This window comes from Molossus molossus, unplaced genomic scaffold, assembly GCF_014108415.1.
Source record: "Molossus molossus isolate mMolMol1 unplaced genomic scaffold, mMolMol1.p scaffold_m16_p_3, whole genome shotgun sequence".
Taxonomy (NCBI): Eukaryota; Metazoa; Chordata; class Mammalia; order Chiroptera; family Molossidae; genus Molossus; species Molossus molossus.
In genome coordinates this window covers 132,143,746-132,160,341 of record NW_023425366.1, presented here as the reverse complement: position 1 = coordinate 132,160,341, position 16,596 = coordinate 132,143,746, and the positions used below count along the sequence as shown (strand labels likewise).

General features: G+C 48.8%; 1 protein-coding gene across 1 annotated transcript in view; it reads left to right on the top strand.

Moving 5' to 3' along the window:
- Positions 1 to 16,596, top strand: part of IQCK (IQ motif containing K) — a 103,082-nt gene that overhangs the window by 9,906 nt on the left and 76,580 nt on the right. The gene's annotated exons all lie outside the window — the stretch shown is intronic.

The following is a 16,596-nucleotide window of genomic DNA, read 5'->3' as shown; positions in this document are numbered from 1 at the left end:
TTTCACCTGTGGCTGATGGCTGCCGCAACCACAGTAGCAGTAGGAGTGGTTGGAGGGGCTGTCTAGTGATTAGCAGCCCACGGAGTATGGGCGCTGGTCAGATCATCTCACTTTCCCCTTACCACACCCTGTACATAAGATCCCCTTTTACACCCACCTCCTCTGGTGGGGGAGGCCCCTGGGGTGCAGAGAGGTTGAACATCACCTGCTGTAGCCCAGCTAGTGAGCCATGAAGCACAGCTTCCGCCATGGCTGGACGATCCTCGAGCAGGGCTTCCATCCTCCAAGAAGTGGGAGTCGGCTGTCCTCTGAATGGCTGCGGACAGTACCGCGTTGTCCACAGCTGCCTTCTGCAGAGGGATCGCGACTTGTCTTAGGTTATAAAATCTGAACTGCTTCTAATTATGCATTTTTCATTTGCTCATTTGGTTTTCCCTGACAACTTAATTCTTTTGCCCTACTCAAAATTGACCTTCTCCTTTGTGGGGTTAAAAGGGTTAGGTGTGGCCAGGGAGAGTGGGAGGGACGCGGGAGGCCAGGGAGCAGAGCCCTCCGCCTGGCCTGCCATTGTCAGGGCCCTTGTCTGGCTTTGGGACCTGCTGCTAAATAAGGACGGCCTCACAGGTCACATTGCAGGGACCTTCTGCTTTAATCTTGCTGTTGGCCCAACTGTGTGCAGTGTGCTGTGCCTCACTGGGCTGCGCGGAGGACAGCGCAGCAGCGAGATGGGGGTGAGCACGACCGAGTCCCCTGCGTCTGAGTGTATGCAAACAGACTTGGAAACAGTAAGTCACCTAAGTTCTGTTCCATCCAGCAAGCGACTGTGAGCCCTACTGTGTGCTGATCACAGGGCCAGGCCCTGGGGCACAAAAAGGACAAGGTGTGGCCCTAGCCAGTTTGGCTCAGTGGTTGGAGCATCGGCCTGCGGACCAGAGAGTCCTGGGTATGGTTCCCGCTAAGGGCACGTACCAAAACAAAAGAAAGGACAAGGTGTGGCCCTGTCCTCAAGGAAACCAGGCTGGTGGTGATGCCTTCAGTAGCTCTAGGAAGTGGTGAATCAAGACAGCTGTGAACCATTTGCTCCTCTGAAATTCATTGTGGCACGTGATGGAGTGGACTGGCCTGGGCGTTCCCTTCTGACCGCGGGGCAGCTGCGTCCAGGTGTGGAGCCTTCATTCGAACCGACCTGCTGTGATTCTTCTCGTCTCCACCCTTCCAGGGCACAGACACCAGCTGAAAGGGCAGTAACAGATTTCACGCTGATTGTTGCCTACCTGATGTCTGCCCATAAGCAATTTTGTAACACGAGGCAGAACGGTTTTAGCCTCTGGGCAAAGATAAAACCCTTTCACTGATCAGACATCTCTGTGCTGGAGGCTGTGGGCGTCGGTGTGACCTCCCCTCATTGCAGATGCCTGCACACGCCCTGCCCCAGGACTGACAGGCGTCTGCCCACGTGCTGCAGGGCCTCAGGTGGAGCCTGAGGTTCACAGGTGGCGGCAGCTGACCAAGGAGTGCAAAGAAGGTGGCCCCTCAGACTGTCCAAGTTGCAGGAATGGACACGCGGTACAGGGGCCGGCACACTGAAGAGGGGTGCCCTAAGTGACTGTGAGTCGCAGTTTCTTCCCCTGTCAGGGGTGACAGGTTTTCCTGTGACTGGAAGTGGGAGGGGGCATACTGAGTGATGCTCAAGCATCATGACGGGGTGTGCGTGTCCTGCCACCGTCCTGTGGGCTGGGCTGGCCAGCTCGGCATTCTGAATGCTCTGAGTAGGCCTGGTGGGTGAATTACCAGCAACCTGTTTGATTTCCTGACTCAGGAGTTCTCCCCCCCCCCACCTCACCCCTGTCCCACAGTCCTGTGGGTCACTTTTGAAGGCTTAACATGAGGTCACTGAGTCTGAACATCTCAGACCCTCGTGGCACTGTGGTTCCCTCTCTGCCCACAGCTGTGCATATCCTTGCTCAGCTTTCCTCATCCTGTCCCTGGCTGGACGCTGAAGAACAGCCAGCCTCCTGTGGAACCAATAACCAGGCATTCCCCTCGTCACCCACTGGCCGGAGCTCCAGTGGCTGCTAAATGGCAGCACAGTTCAGTGTCTGTTGGGGTGGTTTAAATTATTTCTTGAAAGCATTTATATCAGGTTGCTGAAGAGTGACTGCTGACTGGTGTTTGCCCTCTAGTCATTTTTTCTTGCTACCCTTATTCTGTTGTGTGGTATGACCCAGCCCAGTACCACGTGGGAGGGGCCCACTAAATGTTTGTGGGGTGTATGAATGAAAACGGTTCCTTAAAAGTCAGGGTCTAGTTTCAAGATAGCAGTTAAATTAGGAACACTGTCAGTTTGCCTGGCCATTACCTACACGGTAACTCACTGAGTCCCTGCAGTGTCTGGGTCTGTCCTGCTGCAGGGACCTGGACTGTGAGGCTGCCCCGGTCTGTTGGAGCCAGAGCAGAGGAAGGAAGTCCTCGGATTGAGGCACTTTCAGAGCCCTGCTGCAAGCACCTCCCTACAGGAATTCATTCAATTCTCCCAGCAGTCCTCCGACTGGGCGTCATTCTGCCATCTGCAGATGAGGCTGTGCAGCCTGAGGGTCAGTGGTGAGCACCAGTGCACCCGAGTGGCCAGAGCCAAGATGGAAACCAAGCGGTCTGGTTCCCGAGATGAGGAGTTTGATCACTACACCGTATTGCAAGTTGGCCTGAGGGCTGCCAAAAGCAGAAGCCAGACTCGGATGGGAAAGAAGGGTCTGGAGCCGGAGGAGAGGAGTGAGACACCAGGCAGTCCTGGGGCAGTCGCCAGACCAGGCCTTCAAGCAGGCTGCGTGGGGCAGAGCCCTTGACTTAGACCATCTTGTATGGACCATGACACTCCCAAAGCATGAGGGAGTGGAGCGGAGGCAGAGAGCAGGGAGCACTCGGCCAGTGACACATGGGGGTGGGGAACTTGGGTGTGTGCGTGTGTGTGCGTGTGCCTGCCTGCCTGCTCATGGATGGGCAGTCTCTGCAGCTTGGTTCCGCATTCAGAATCCGGCCTCCGGGCTCAGGCAGACTACTTCCAGCCCAGCTCTGCCCTGGACGGGCTGTGCAGGCTCCATGGTTCTGATTTTGATTCATTAATAGCCTGATTCTTTTATTAAGTGCCCTTAATATTATGAATTGGATTCCAAGTAGTTTCATAGAGAAATAAAATAGTTTCTGATCAAATAGTTCCTAGTCAAATAGTTTGCTTATCATTAGCTATTTAAATCTTGTAAATGCTCAGAATAAAATTCAGCTTATTAAATAAGCAGATATTCTTCTATTCCTACTTTTTAGAGGAGATCACAGTTGGGAGACTGAACCTTCCGCACCTGATTTCCAGGAATTATTTAGTCTTAGCCTTCATGATGTGAATTTAGCAAGTGAAATAGATGTATTTAATCCTTTCCCAGATGGATGTTTTCACCTGTGTATAAAAGGTTGTAGAAAAGATTACAGTGGCCTGTGTGTGGCATTGAAGTAGTGACTGTCGATAAATGAGATCAGTGGACCTCTCACATTTGCTGTGAAATTAGCTGGATGCTAACAGTGCTTTGTATTTTGTTAAACAAATATACTCTGACAGATAAAAAATGGAAAATGATTACTTTGTACACAGAACTGCTAGAAGTGTATATGTGAGTCAGCTATAGATATGTGTACAGGTACTCCCTGTGTGTGTACTAGTGTACTGGCACTCCCCATGTGTGTACCAGTGTGCCAGCACTCCCTGTGTGTGTACTAGTGTACCAGCACTCCTCATGCGTGTACTGGTGTGCTGGCACTCCCCATGTGTGTACTAGTGTACCGGCACTCCCTGTGCGTGTACTGGCACTTCCCGTGCATGTACTGTGTACCAGCACTTCCTGTGTGTGTACTAGTGTACCGGCACTTCCTTTGTGTACTGGTGTGCCGGCACTTCCCATGTGTGTACTGGTGTACTGGCACTTCCCATGTGTGTATTGGCACTTCTGTGTGTGTACTAGTGTACCGGCACTTCCTGTGCGTGTACTGGTGTGTGCGCGTACTGGTGTACCGGCACTCCCTGTGTGTACTGGTGTACTGGCACTTCCCGTGAGTGTACTGGTGTACTGGCACTTCCTGTGTGTACTGGTGTACTGGCACTTCCTGTGTGTACTGGTATACTGGCACTCCCTGTGCGTATACTGGTGTACTGACACTTCCTGTGTGTACTGGTATACCGGCACTCCCCGTATGCGTACTGGTGTACCGGCACTTCCTGTGTGTACTGGTGTACCAGCACTTCCTGTGTGTGTACTGGCACTTCCTGTGTGTGTACTAGTGTACCGGCACTCCCCGTGTGTGTACTGGAGTACCAGCACTCCCCATGAGTGTACTGGAGTACCAGGACTTCCTGTGTGTGTACTGGCACTCCCTGTGCGTGTACTGGTGTACCGGCACTTCCTGTGTGTACTGGTGTACCGGCACTCCCCGTGAGTGTACTGGAGTACTAGCACTTCCTGTGTGTACTGGTGTACCAACACTCCCCATGCGTGTACCGGCACTCCCCATGCATGTACTGGTGTACTGGCACTTCCTGTGTGTACTGGTGTACTGGCACTCCCCATGCATGTACTGGTGTACTAGCACTTCCTGTGTGTACTGGTGTACCAACACTCCCCATGTGTGTACCGGCACTCCCCATGCATGTACTGGTGTACCGGCACTTCCTGTGTGTACTGGTGTACTGGCACTCCCTGTGCGTGTACTGGTGTACCGGCACTTCCTGTGTGTACTGGTTCATGAAGCATACGTACTACTCTTCAGGTGTCTTTTTATAACTCAGGATAGCCCAGTTCAGTGGCCCGACCAGGGGAAGAGAGGAAAGCAGCGGAGCAGAGTGAGCAAGCGGGGTGGGAGGTGAGGCTGGTGGGGTCGCCCTGCGGCAGCTGTGTCCAGGCTGGGAAGCTCGTGGGTTTAATTTTAAGGACAATGGTTCACCCTGTTGGCCTGGCCCCCTTGCCCCACACTTCATAAGTGCTCTTTGTAGTATCTTGAGAAGAAAAGCTGCTGCGTTGTAATAAACTACCTGAACACTTCATGACTTACAACAACGGTTTATTGTTTCTGTGGGCTGATGGGGCAGCTCTGCTGCTGGTGGCACCTGATTCACTGCCGTGGATGCACTCGGTGGGTGACGGGGCAGCAATGGGGCCCAGGGCCTTCATCCCCACCTGGGCCTGGGTGCAAGCTCTCAGCCGAGGCCCTCAGTTCTCCACATGCTCTCATCCTTCACAGCCGGTGGTTCAGGGCAGCCTGTCAGGAGGGTGAAGGCAGCTGTGTGAGGCTCCAGAACCCTAAGCCATCACTGCACGGCATTCCCTTGTTCAGAACAACTCACCAGGCCAGACCGCACCGAGCAGTGAGGCATTGACTCCATCCATCACACTGCACGGGCTAGGAGTGCAGTTTGCTAGGGCCGCTATCCGAGTAATCTGTATATACAGTGAGTTCAGAATACAGAGTGGGCATTTATCTCATAGCGGGCTATGACGTAAAGGAGAAATGAAACAAATCATTTACAATGTCAGCAATATGCATCCCCTTCCTGATGCCCTAGTAAGACAACACTGGAACATTTGCAGGGGTCACTCACTCGCACCCATTCATAGCACCCCCAGACACCCCATAGCCACAGAAGGTAGACTGAACCACATGTTGTTTTCATCACTCAGAGTCTGTGACATGCTGTTCATGGTGATCCAATTTCATGAAATGGTGAGGAAACCAGGTCCTGAATAAAACAAAACACAGTTTTCTCTTAATCTACAAAAATGAATTTCTGCAAAATGATTTTCTGCAAAAATCATTATATATTAAAACCATGCAGAAGACCTTGCATTTACATGTTGGATGGAGCTAGGTTCTTGGCTCAGATTGGTGGGAACATGCTTTTACCTAGTAAATACCCAGTGGGGTATTGGAAACTATTTAGGCTGCAGGTCAGGTTTCACTGGGCAGTGCTCTCCCACCCGTCACAGGGTACAGAGTGACCGGCTCAGAGGTGTGACTGTGTCCACAGAACTGGGCTCCTCCGGAGGCCCCAGGGAAGAATCTGTCTCTTGGCCTTTCCCAGCTTCTAGAGGCCCCCTGCGTTCCTCGGCCCACGGCCCCCTTTCCTTCTCAGTCAGTAGGATCACTTCCCCTCTGCCTCCTTCCTCACATCTCTTCTCTGACATTGCCCCCCCGCCTCCCTTACAAGGACTCTCATTACTCTGGGCCCATCTGGATAATTTCCCTATCTCAGCATCCTTACTTTACTTATTTTATTTTTTTATCCTCACCTAAGGACATTTTTGCATTTATTTTCAGACAGAGTGGGAGGGAGAGAGGGGGAAGAGAGAGAGAGAAACCTCGATGTCAGAGAGACACATCAACTGGTTGCCACCCACATGGCTCTAGTCGGGGCTGGAACTGAAGTACACGCACTTCATGGGAACCGAACCTGGGACTCTTCCATCTGTGAGCCAACGCTCTAACCGCTGAGCCAAACCGGCCAGGGCTCAGCATCCTTTAATCACAGCTGTAAAGTCCTTTGCCTGTCAGGTGACATAATCACAGGCCCTAGGGACTAGGACACGGAAATCTTTGGGGGCAGTTACTAAACCTACTATACCCGGAATGTGAACACTACCTTAAAGGAAAATCATTCAAAGGCTGTGGGGCCAGGTATGTAATGAAACAGGCCTGGAATAACAGTGAAGGGACACCAGGGTGTGGGGGCCTGGGAGGCGTGGCAGCTGCTGCGCTCAGCCCACTGGTTGTCACCATGCCGCAGCGTGGGCGCAGTGTGGCCGCACCTTCTGAGTTTTCAGCAGACACCCCCGATCTGCCTTTTACTACGCACTGTCCCAATTCATTGTTGTAAAGGGTTGGGGACTGGATAATAAAGGTGAGGGGATTAAGCAAAATAAAATTTAGACACAGACAACAATATAGTGATAAATGAAGGGAAGGGGGGTGGGAAGATGTAGAAGAGGGTAAAGGGGGATAAATGGTGATGGAAGGAGACTTGACTTTGGGTGGTGAACATGGTACAATATACAGAAGATGTATTATTGAATTGTACACCTGAAATCTAGAAATTTATTAACCTATGTCACCCAATAAAGTCACTAAAATAAAAATAAATACAAGGCTGTTGACAGTTAATTAAAAAAAAAGAGTAAACACAGCATGTCGACACTTCATGAACTAGATCTCACTGGCTTGTGATCTCTGGTTTGTGTTCTTTACTTCCGTGAGCTCCTGGTTGCACTGCTGATGGGCTAGATCACACTGGCTGGCAGTCTCTGGTTTGTGTCCTTTACCTCTGTGAGCTCCTGGTTACATTGCTGAGCACTTTCTGTCTGTTGCCTTGGGCCCATCCAGACAACCCAAAGTCCCCTGGGACCACATCCTTGGAAACAACTGCAGCAGCCCCCCTCTTATCTGAAGGTGTGCCCTTCACAGTTCAGTTACTTATGGTCAGCCCCTGTCCAAAAATATCAAATAGAAAATTCCTAAAGTAAACATTTATGAGTTTTAAATTGTGTGCCCTTCTAAGTAGCTGTCCTGCTGGAATGTGACTTTGTTACCTAAGTATGAAATAGGGCTCAGAGTGAAGGGCTGGTTTGTAAGAATCTACCATAACCAGTTACTGTCTGAGCAATTCATCGTGATTAATGACAATCATGTAGAATAACATGCCAGGCATTTCACATTGTAACCTCATTTAATTATTATAGTAACCCTTTGAATTGGTGACTTTATTGTCCCCATTTTGTGGATGAGGAAACTAAGGCCCTAGAATTACCCTAATTCACCTGGCCATCAAGAGGAAGGACCCGAGTTTGAACCGAGGAATGTAGCTACTGAGCCTGGCACTCAGCCCTACTATGTCAATAGACTGTTAGTGTTGAAAATACTTCCCTGAGACTTGGAATTGCTGTCAAATCCAGCTTGTAAACCATGCAAAAAAACTTTGTAAGTCATGCTTCTTATTTTTCTTTTTAAACAAAAGCAGCATTGATCATTTTATTCCAAACTTGGCAAGGAGTTGCTTTTGTTTCTAAAACTCAAAGTCATCCTCAAAAGACAAGGCTTTGAAAAGAAAGTCAACAGGCTCTGATCTGAGGGTGACCCTAGGGTTGTCTTGCAAAATAAAGGGCAGTGGCTTTGCAACAGGATTTTCCTTCCCTGCCCTGGAGCTTTGCCCTCTAGCTTGTGGGGGCATGGCTTTGTGCCAGGAGGCAGTAGTAGCAGTCTTGACTGGCCCACTAAACAGAGAGAGCATTACCTCTTGGCCATAATTGCATTTTAGTTATTATACATGCATCAGTTAACTTTTTACTACCTAATGAATTACCTCAAGAGTTAGTGGCTTAAAACAACCATTTGTTTAGCTCACTGTTCTTTCTATAAGGCAGCAATTTGAACTGGGCTCAGCTGGAAGGTTCTTCCAGCCTCAGCTGGGTTCATCCATGTGTCTGTAGTCAGGTACCAGCTAGACTGGGTGCTGGCTGGGCTAGGATGGTATGCTCTGGGATGGGCCTCAGCTCTATTCCACATGGTTTGCCATCCTACACCAGCTTGACCCTGGCTCATAGACACAGTAGCTGGGGAGGCTTGCAAAGATTCCATTGGACATCCGCAAGGCCTTCTGAGCCTGACACGTTGTTACTGTCACTACATTACACTGGGTGAAGCAAGTCATGACGCCAGCTCAGGTTCAGAGAGTTAGGGAAGAGGCCCTGTCTTTCTTGTTTTTAAACTTATCTTTGTTGTTGAATGTATTACGGATGCCCCCCCACCTTTTACCCCATTGACCTCCTCCTCCCCACTCTTGTCCCTCTCCTGCCTTCCCCACACTATTCTCTGTGTCCATTGGTTATGAATATATGCATATAAGTTCTCTAGTTTATCTCTTCCCATCCCTCCTCCCCCATTCCCTTTGAGGTTCCTCAATCTAACAACCAATTTGTACTTCCTTTTTTTTTTTTAATCCTCACCCGAGGACATTTTTGTATTCATCTTTAGAGCGGGAGGGAAAGAGGGAGGAAGAGAGAGAGAAACATTGATGTGAGAGAAACACATTGACTGGTTGCCACCCACACGACCCCAACAGGGGCCAGGGACAAACTGCAAGCAAGGTACATGCCCTTAGCGGGAACCAAACCTGGAACTCTGGTTCGTGGGCTGATGCTCTAACTGCTGAGCCAAACTTGCCAGGGCCCAATTTGTACTTCTTAATTACTTCACCTTTTTCACCCATCCCCCCAATACTCCTCCCATTTGGCACCCAACAAAATGTTCTCTGTATCTATGAGTCTGTTTTTGTTCTGCTTGCTCATTTTGTTTGTAGATTCAATTGTTGATAGATATTTATTGCCATTTTATTGTTGTTGTTGTTCTCCTTCTCCTTCTCCTTCTCCTTCTCCTTCTCCTTCTCCTTCTCCTTCTCCTTCTTTCTTCTTCTTTCTTCTTCTTCTTCAAGAAGACCATTCACTATTTCATATAATACTGGTTTGGTGGTGATGAACTCCTTTAGCTTTTTCTTGTTTGGGAAACTCTTTATATATCCATCAATTCTAAATGATAGCTTTGCAGGGGAGTGTAATCTTGATTGTAGGTCCTTCATTTTCATCGCTTTGAATATTTCTTGCCATTCCTTTCTGGCCTACAGAGTTTCTTTTGAGAAATCAGCTGACAGTCTTTTGGGGGCTCCCTTGTAGGTAACTAACTGCTTTTTTCTTGCTGCTTTTAAGATTATCTCTTTGTCTTGAACCTTTTGCATTTTGATGATGATGTGTCTTGGTGTGGGCCTCTTGGGGTTCATCTTGTTTGGGACTCTCTGTGCTTCCTGGACTTCTATGTCTGTTTTCTTAACCAAGTTAAGAAAGTGTTCTGACATTATTTTTTCATAGGTTTTCAATTTCTTGCTGTCTCTCTTCTTCTGGCACCCCCATGATGTGAATCTTGGTACACTTTAAGTTATCTCAGAGGCTTCTTACACTATCCTCATTCTTTTGGATTCTTTTCTCTTTTTGCTATTCTGATTGGGTGATTTTTCCTTCTTTATAATCCAAATAAATGGTTTGCTTCTCGGCTTCACCTACTCTACTATTGATTCCCTGTAAATTATTCTCTATTTCAGTTACTGCATCCTTCATTTCTGACTGATCCTTTTTTATATTGTTGATGTTCTCACCGAGTTACTTGAAGTTCTCACTAAGTTCCTTGACATCCTTATAAGCAGTGTTTTGAAATCTGCATCTGTTAGGTTGCTTATCTCTGATTTATTTAGTTATTTTTCTGGAGTATTGTTTTTTTCTTTCATTTGGGACATGTTTCTTTGTCTCATTAATTTTGGCTGCTTCCCTGTGTTTGTTTCTATGTATTAGGTAGAGTTGCTATATCTTCTAGGCTTCGTAGGGTGGCCTATTGTTGTAGGTGTCCTGTAGGGTCCAGTGGCACAGCCTCCCTGATCACCCCAGCTGGGACCTCGAGGAGTACCCCTCGTGTGGACTGTGCACCCTTCTGTTGTAATTGAGTCTTGATTGCTGTTGGCATGTTAATGAGAGGGATTTACTCAGGCTGATCAGCTGCAAGGACTGGCTGTACCCACTGATCACTGATCTCTGACTACGTTGGAGAATCAGCTGTGTAGGGGCCGCCACACAGAGAAAGACTTACTTCATCAGGGCTTTGGTATCCTCTGAGTCCACTCACTGAGTGTGTAACTTGTAGGGGTGGTTGGGTGGTGGTGCTTTGACATGGTCTGAAGCTGTCCACTGGGTGTGCTGGCTCAGGGGCAAGGTCAGCCACTGCCTGTGTTCTGTCCGGGGCCACCAGGCATAAGCTACAGAGTGATCTGCAGATGGCTGCTTCTTGTGCTGGGTGGAGGTGCCTAGGAAAAGCCAAGCTGTGAACTAAGGCTGGCTGCTTCTAGTGCCAGGCCTGGGGCCACTTAACGAGAGGTATGGGGCTTGCTGAGACCAGATGCTGCTTGTTTGAGAGATTTTAGGAAAATATGAAGCAGGAGCCAAGTCAGGCCAATCCTATGGCAAAGCCACTGAGAATAGGGCCTGAAAGTTGGGTGGGGCGTGGCCTCAGGGAATCACCAGGGTGGGGCAAACAGTGTGAACCAGGTTGCTGGAGTCCCAGATATGGCGGCTGTCTGCCCATTCATCCTGTGGGGAAGGGCTCATCAAAGGAACAATAGCCTCCACCAGCACATCTGTGCAGGAGAAAGCCCCCTCTCCAGCTCTCGCCCCAATGCCAAACAACTCAGTTCATCCCTGTATGTCTTTGGTGCCTTTCAAGCTGCCTCCCCAGTGCTGGAGCCTGGAGGGTGCGAGTCTGAGTAAGTCCATGTGCATGGGCCCTTTAAGAGGAGCTGCCTGGGGCTCCAGCAGCCTCAGCCTCAGTTCCCACTGGTTTTACAGCCAGAAGTGATGGGGATTCTCTACCTGGCACTGGAACCCTGAGCTGGGCACCTGGTATGGGACGGGGTCCCCTCAGTCCTCAGGGAGGACCTTCCCAGCCGAGGTGTCCTCCTGATTTTTATCCACCACACGTGGGTGTGGGACCAGCCCATCTGCCTCTGCCCTCCTACCAGTCTCTAATCTGGCTTCTTTAATCTCGTAGTTGTAGGACTTCCCTTCAGCTCGATGTTAGGTGGTTCTGAATGATGGTTGTTCTGCAGTTTAGTTGTAATTTGGTGTAGTTGTGGGAGGAGGTGAGGCCGTGTTTACCTATCCACATCCTGACTGGATGTCCAGTAGATTCTGTCCTAACGGGAAGAGCTGTGAAGTCACATGCAAAGGGTGGGGGTGGGGGTGTTCTTTCAGTCACATCACACTCTGGGCTGGACCCTGGATTTGGCAGCAGGTGGCAGGTTTGCCTTCTGGTGACTGCAGGGAAGTGACTTGATGCCACTGCCTGCTCTTCCATGTGTGAACCATGGGCAGGATCACTGAGAGGAACCCAGGAGTGATGGGGAGGGGCCAGCTCCATTTCCTCGCACCTGACTGTAGGTGAGGACCTGAGTCTCTCGGTGCCCTGTTTTCTAATCTGTAAAAGGGGAATAATGACAGTAATTTAATAATGTGTAGCTGTTACGAGGATATATGAGTGAAGAAAAATTTGAAACATTGGCACATAGAAAGCACTTACTACATGTTCATTGTCGTTGACATTTGCTGGAGAAATTGCAAGTCTGTAAAAGGGATGTCAGCCTAGCCGGTATGGCTCACTGGTTGAGCATCGACTCTATACCAAGAAGTCACAGGTTTGATTCCTGGTCAAGGCACATGCCCAGGTTGTGGGCCCGATCCCCAGTGGGGGGCATGCAGGAGGCGGCCAATCCATGTTCTCTCATCAGTGTTTCTATCTCTCTCTCTCCCCCTCTCCCTTCCTCTCTCTCTCAAATCAATAAAGAAAAAATATTTAAAAAATAAATATATAAATGCATAAATAAATAAATTAAATTAAAGGGATGTCCTTCCCCCAGAGCCCCTTCTGAGCCACCAGTTGTTGTTTGGATGGATGGAAGGTGGTGTCCCTTATCAGGGGATACTGTGTAAGTACTACATGTGCCCAGGGATGGACTTTCCTCATCATTCCAGAGAGTCCAGTGCCTTAATAAGTAATATATATTTAATAAGTAAAAATCTAAACATGTCTCTTAAAAATGACAGTGAGCTTATAACCTGAGAATGCAGTGTGAAGAGACTCCAAGGGTTAAGGAGCTGCTCGAGTCACAGCTAGTGATGAAAGAAAAGAAGAGAAAAGAGAGGGGGTGGGAAATCCAAGTCATAAACGAGTCCCAGATTCAAAAGATGTTTAAATGGCCAATCCTTTGGGGGGATAGTAAAGGTTTGTCCAGGAAACAGAAGAGAGACGAAATGAAGCTTTCTGGAAATCAGACTTCTCGTAGAAATCAAGGACTTCGACTTTCCCACGCTTCCACATGATCATGTTCTGGAACGGGGTCTGCAAACCATGATGCACCTGGCCAGTTGCCTGTTTTTGTAAATAAAGCTTTATTAGCACAGCCACACCTATTCTTTCACAGGCCGTGTGAGGCCACTTCTACACTGCGGTGGCGAAGGGGAGCAGTTGTGACACATGCCTGAGCCAGTGCTGTCTTGATCTTGGGGAGAACGTGCGCTGACCTCTGTCCTGAAGTCCTGAAACCGCCCTGATCTTTGTCGTGGTCGCCATCGCTGTCATGTGGGGGCCATGAGAGGAAGCCTCAGGACTAAGCACAGAGCGTGGATTCCTGCTGACCTGAACTCAGGCCCCAGTCCCACCTCCTCGATATGTGCGCTGGCACCTTGGTGGCATTGTGTTCTTGTAACCTTCACCTTCCTAAGCCTTAATTTCTGCCTCTGTGAAATGGCAATAATGTGAATAGTAATTGTTGCATATAAGGGCTTTAAACAGGAATTAAATGAGAGCATGCATTTAAGATTTAGCTCAGTAATGGGCATATCTACAGCAAAAAGTTGCAATACAATAAGAAAAATTATATTGAAAAAAAGTTGCTTAGACCTGGGACCGGAGACGAAGTGAGGGCGGTGCGTAAGGAAGAGGGGAGCTGAGACGGGCCGTGTGGGGTGGGGAGAGATCTGACTCAGGCCACAGAGGGCTCTGGAGGAATGCCGTGACGGAGGGCTGCTCGAGTCCTCCCTTCAACTTGTGCTACCTCTGGGCCCAGCAAGATCACTGGCACACTGTGAGCCTCAGTGTTCTCATCTGTTAAGTGGGGAGGTGCCCAGTGCACTGCCAGCTTCATCAGGGCTGTGTGTGTGTGTGGGGGGGGGAGGGTGCTCCGTAAGGGCCATTCTCATGAAGGGCTGTGGGGGGGGAGGGTGAGTGCTCGGTATGGGGCCATTCTCATGAAGGGCTGTGGGGGGGGAGGGTGAGTGCTCGGTATGGGGCCATTCTCATGAAGGGCTGTGGGGGGGGAGGGTGAGTGCTCGGTATGGGGCCATTCTCATGAAGGGCTGTGCAGGGGGGGATCACCACAGGTGGCACCCCACAGGGAGGAGGGGGGTCCTTTGTCAAGCAGGGAGAGTGAAGTGGATGCGGGCAGAAGCACAGGCCCCGACATGTCTCCTCTGTCTGAGCAGAGGGCAGGGCTAAAGGGAGCTCTCCAGGCCCCATGGTCTCTTGGAGGAATGACTGCGAAGCTACCCTTGCAAATGATGTTGATGCTGACATAGGGGTTTTTATGGGAGTCAAGTTTTCATAAAGACCTGCCTGTTCCTTACTGGTATTTGTTGACGTTGACCTTCTGATTCTCCATTTGTGAGAGCTGCCTTCCCTGGCGCCCCTGCGCTGGTCAGAGGCTGTGTGAGCTGGGAGGGGGAAGACTCTTCTCGCGCTGAAAGCTGATTACAAGGCCATGGCACCACCCCTGTTCTCGCGGGCTGTGCTCTGCTGCCCTGGAGCAGAGGAGTTGGAGACACGGAGCTATCACCGTACAGAGTGAACGTCACAGTTGCGTGGGAGCATCCAGACGACGTCTGCCATCCTGCCACACCACTGGGTCAGGTCAACGGAGCACGAGAGACCAGAACTTAGTTGGGATTCAACGGGACTGCTGTGTTCAACATGGCAGGCTTAGTGGCCACACTGTAAACTGTTTGGAAATTCCTGTGTAAAAGTCGATGTTTTCACTGGGAGCAGTGTTTGATAAAGGTTTACGCTGTTAGCAATAAAAAGCAGTGTGAATTCGAGTCTGTTTCCGTGGGATGCTTCAAGATGCCAAGCAGACACTCCCACAGCGGCTGCAGGTCAGCTTCGACAGCAGGTCCTGCTAATGACGGGAGACCCCATTCAAACGGACCTTACACAGAAAAGGAGTGTTTGTTTGTTTGTTTGTTTGTGGAGACAAGAGGCCCAGAAATGGACCCAAGACATTATGCTCAATTAAGATTTGACAAAGGTGGCAAGAGCATACACTGGAGTCAAGACAGCCTCTTCCATAAATGCTGTTGGGAAAATTGGACAGCTAAATGCAAAAAGATGAAGCCAGACCACACACTTACACCATACACAAGAATAAACTCAAAATGGATAAAAGACTTAAACGTGACTCGTGAATCCATAAAAATCCTAGAAGAAAATATAGGCAACAAAATTTCAGATATCACACACAGCAGAATTTTCACCGATACAACACCTAAGGCAAGAGAAACAAAGGAAAAAATTAAGACATGGGACTACATCAAACTCAAAAGCTTCTGCACAGCAAAAGAAACAAGCATCAAAGTGGAAAGGGAACCCACTCTATGGGAGAGCATCATTGCCAATGATACATCAGATAAGGGATTAATTTCCAAAATATATAGAGTGCTCATACAACTCAACAAAAGGAAGACAAAGAACCCAATTAAAAAATGGGCAGAGGACCTAAATAGACACCTCTCCAAACAGGACATACAAATGGCCAAGAGACATTTGAAATAATGCTCAACATCACTAATCATCAGAGAGATGCAAATTAAAACAACAATGAGGTATCACCTCACACCTGCCAGAATGACTGCCATCAACAAATCTTCAAACCACAAGTGCTGGTGAGGGTGTGGAGAAAAGGGGACTCTAGTACACTGCTGGTGGGAATGCAGACTGGTACAGCCACTATGGAAAACAGTATGGTGTTACCTCAAAAAATTAATAATGGAATTGCCATTTGACCCAGTGATCCCACTTCTAGTAATATATTCTAAGAAGCCTCAAACACCAATCAGGAAGAATATATGCACCCCTATGTTCATAGCAGCACTATTTAGAATTGCTAAGATCTGGAAGCAGCCCAAGTGTCCATCAATAGATGAGTGGATTAAAAAACTATGGTACAGCCCTCGCCAGTTTGGCTCAGTGGTTGGAGCATCAGCCTGCGGTCTAGAGAGACCCTAGTTAGGTTCCCATTAAAGGCACGTACCTTGGATGCAGTTTGTCCCCGGCCCTGGTTGGTTGTACAGGTGGCAGCCACTTAATGTGTCCCTTTCACATCAATGTTTCTCTCACTCTGTCTCTTCCTCTCTCTCCCTCCCACTGTATCTGAACAAAAGATGGAAAAATGTCCTCGGGTGAGGATTAAAAAAACAAACAAAAAAGCTGTGGTACATATACACAATGGAATACTATGCAGCCATAAGAAAGAAAGATGTCTTATCCTTTGAGACAACATGGAGAGACCTGGAGAGTATTATGCTAAGTGAAATAAGCCAGTCAGAGAACTGGCCACATGATCTCACTTATTTGTGGAATAAAGTAAACAAGCTGATGAACAAAATAGATCCAGAGACATAGAAGTAGGGTTCGGGCAGACAAACCTCAGAGGAGGGAGGGTGTGGGGAAGGGAAGAGATAAACCACAGAATTTATACATACAAGCATAACCAATGGACATAGACCCCAGTGCTGGGGAGAGAGGGTGCAGGAACGGGAGGAGAGTGTGAATGGAGGAAAAAGGAGAAACAAAAATAAATATAAAAAAACGAAACAGCTACAGCCTCTAGCCTAGGTTTTGGCTCTACCTGCTGCATCACCAGGAGAG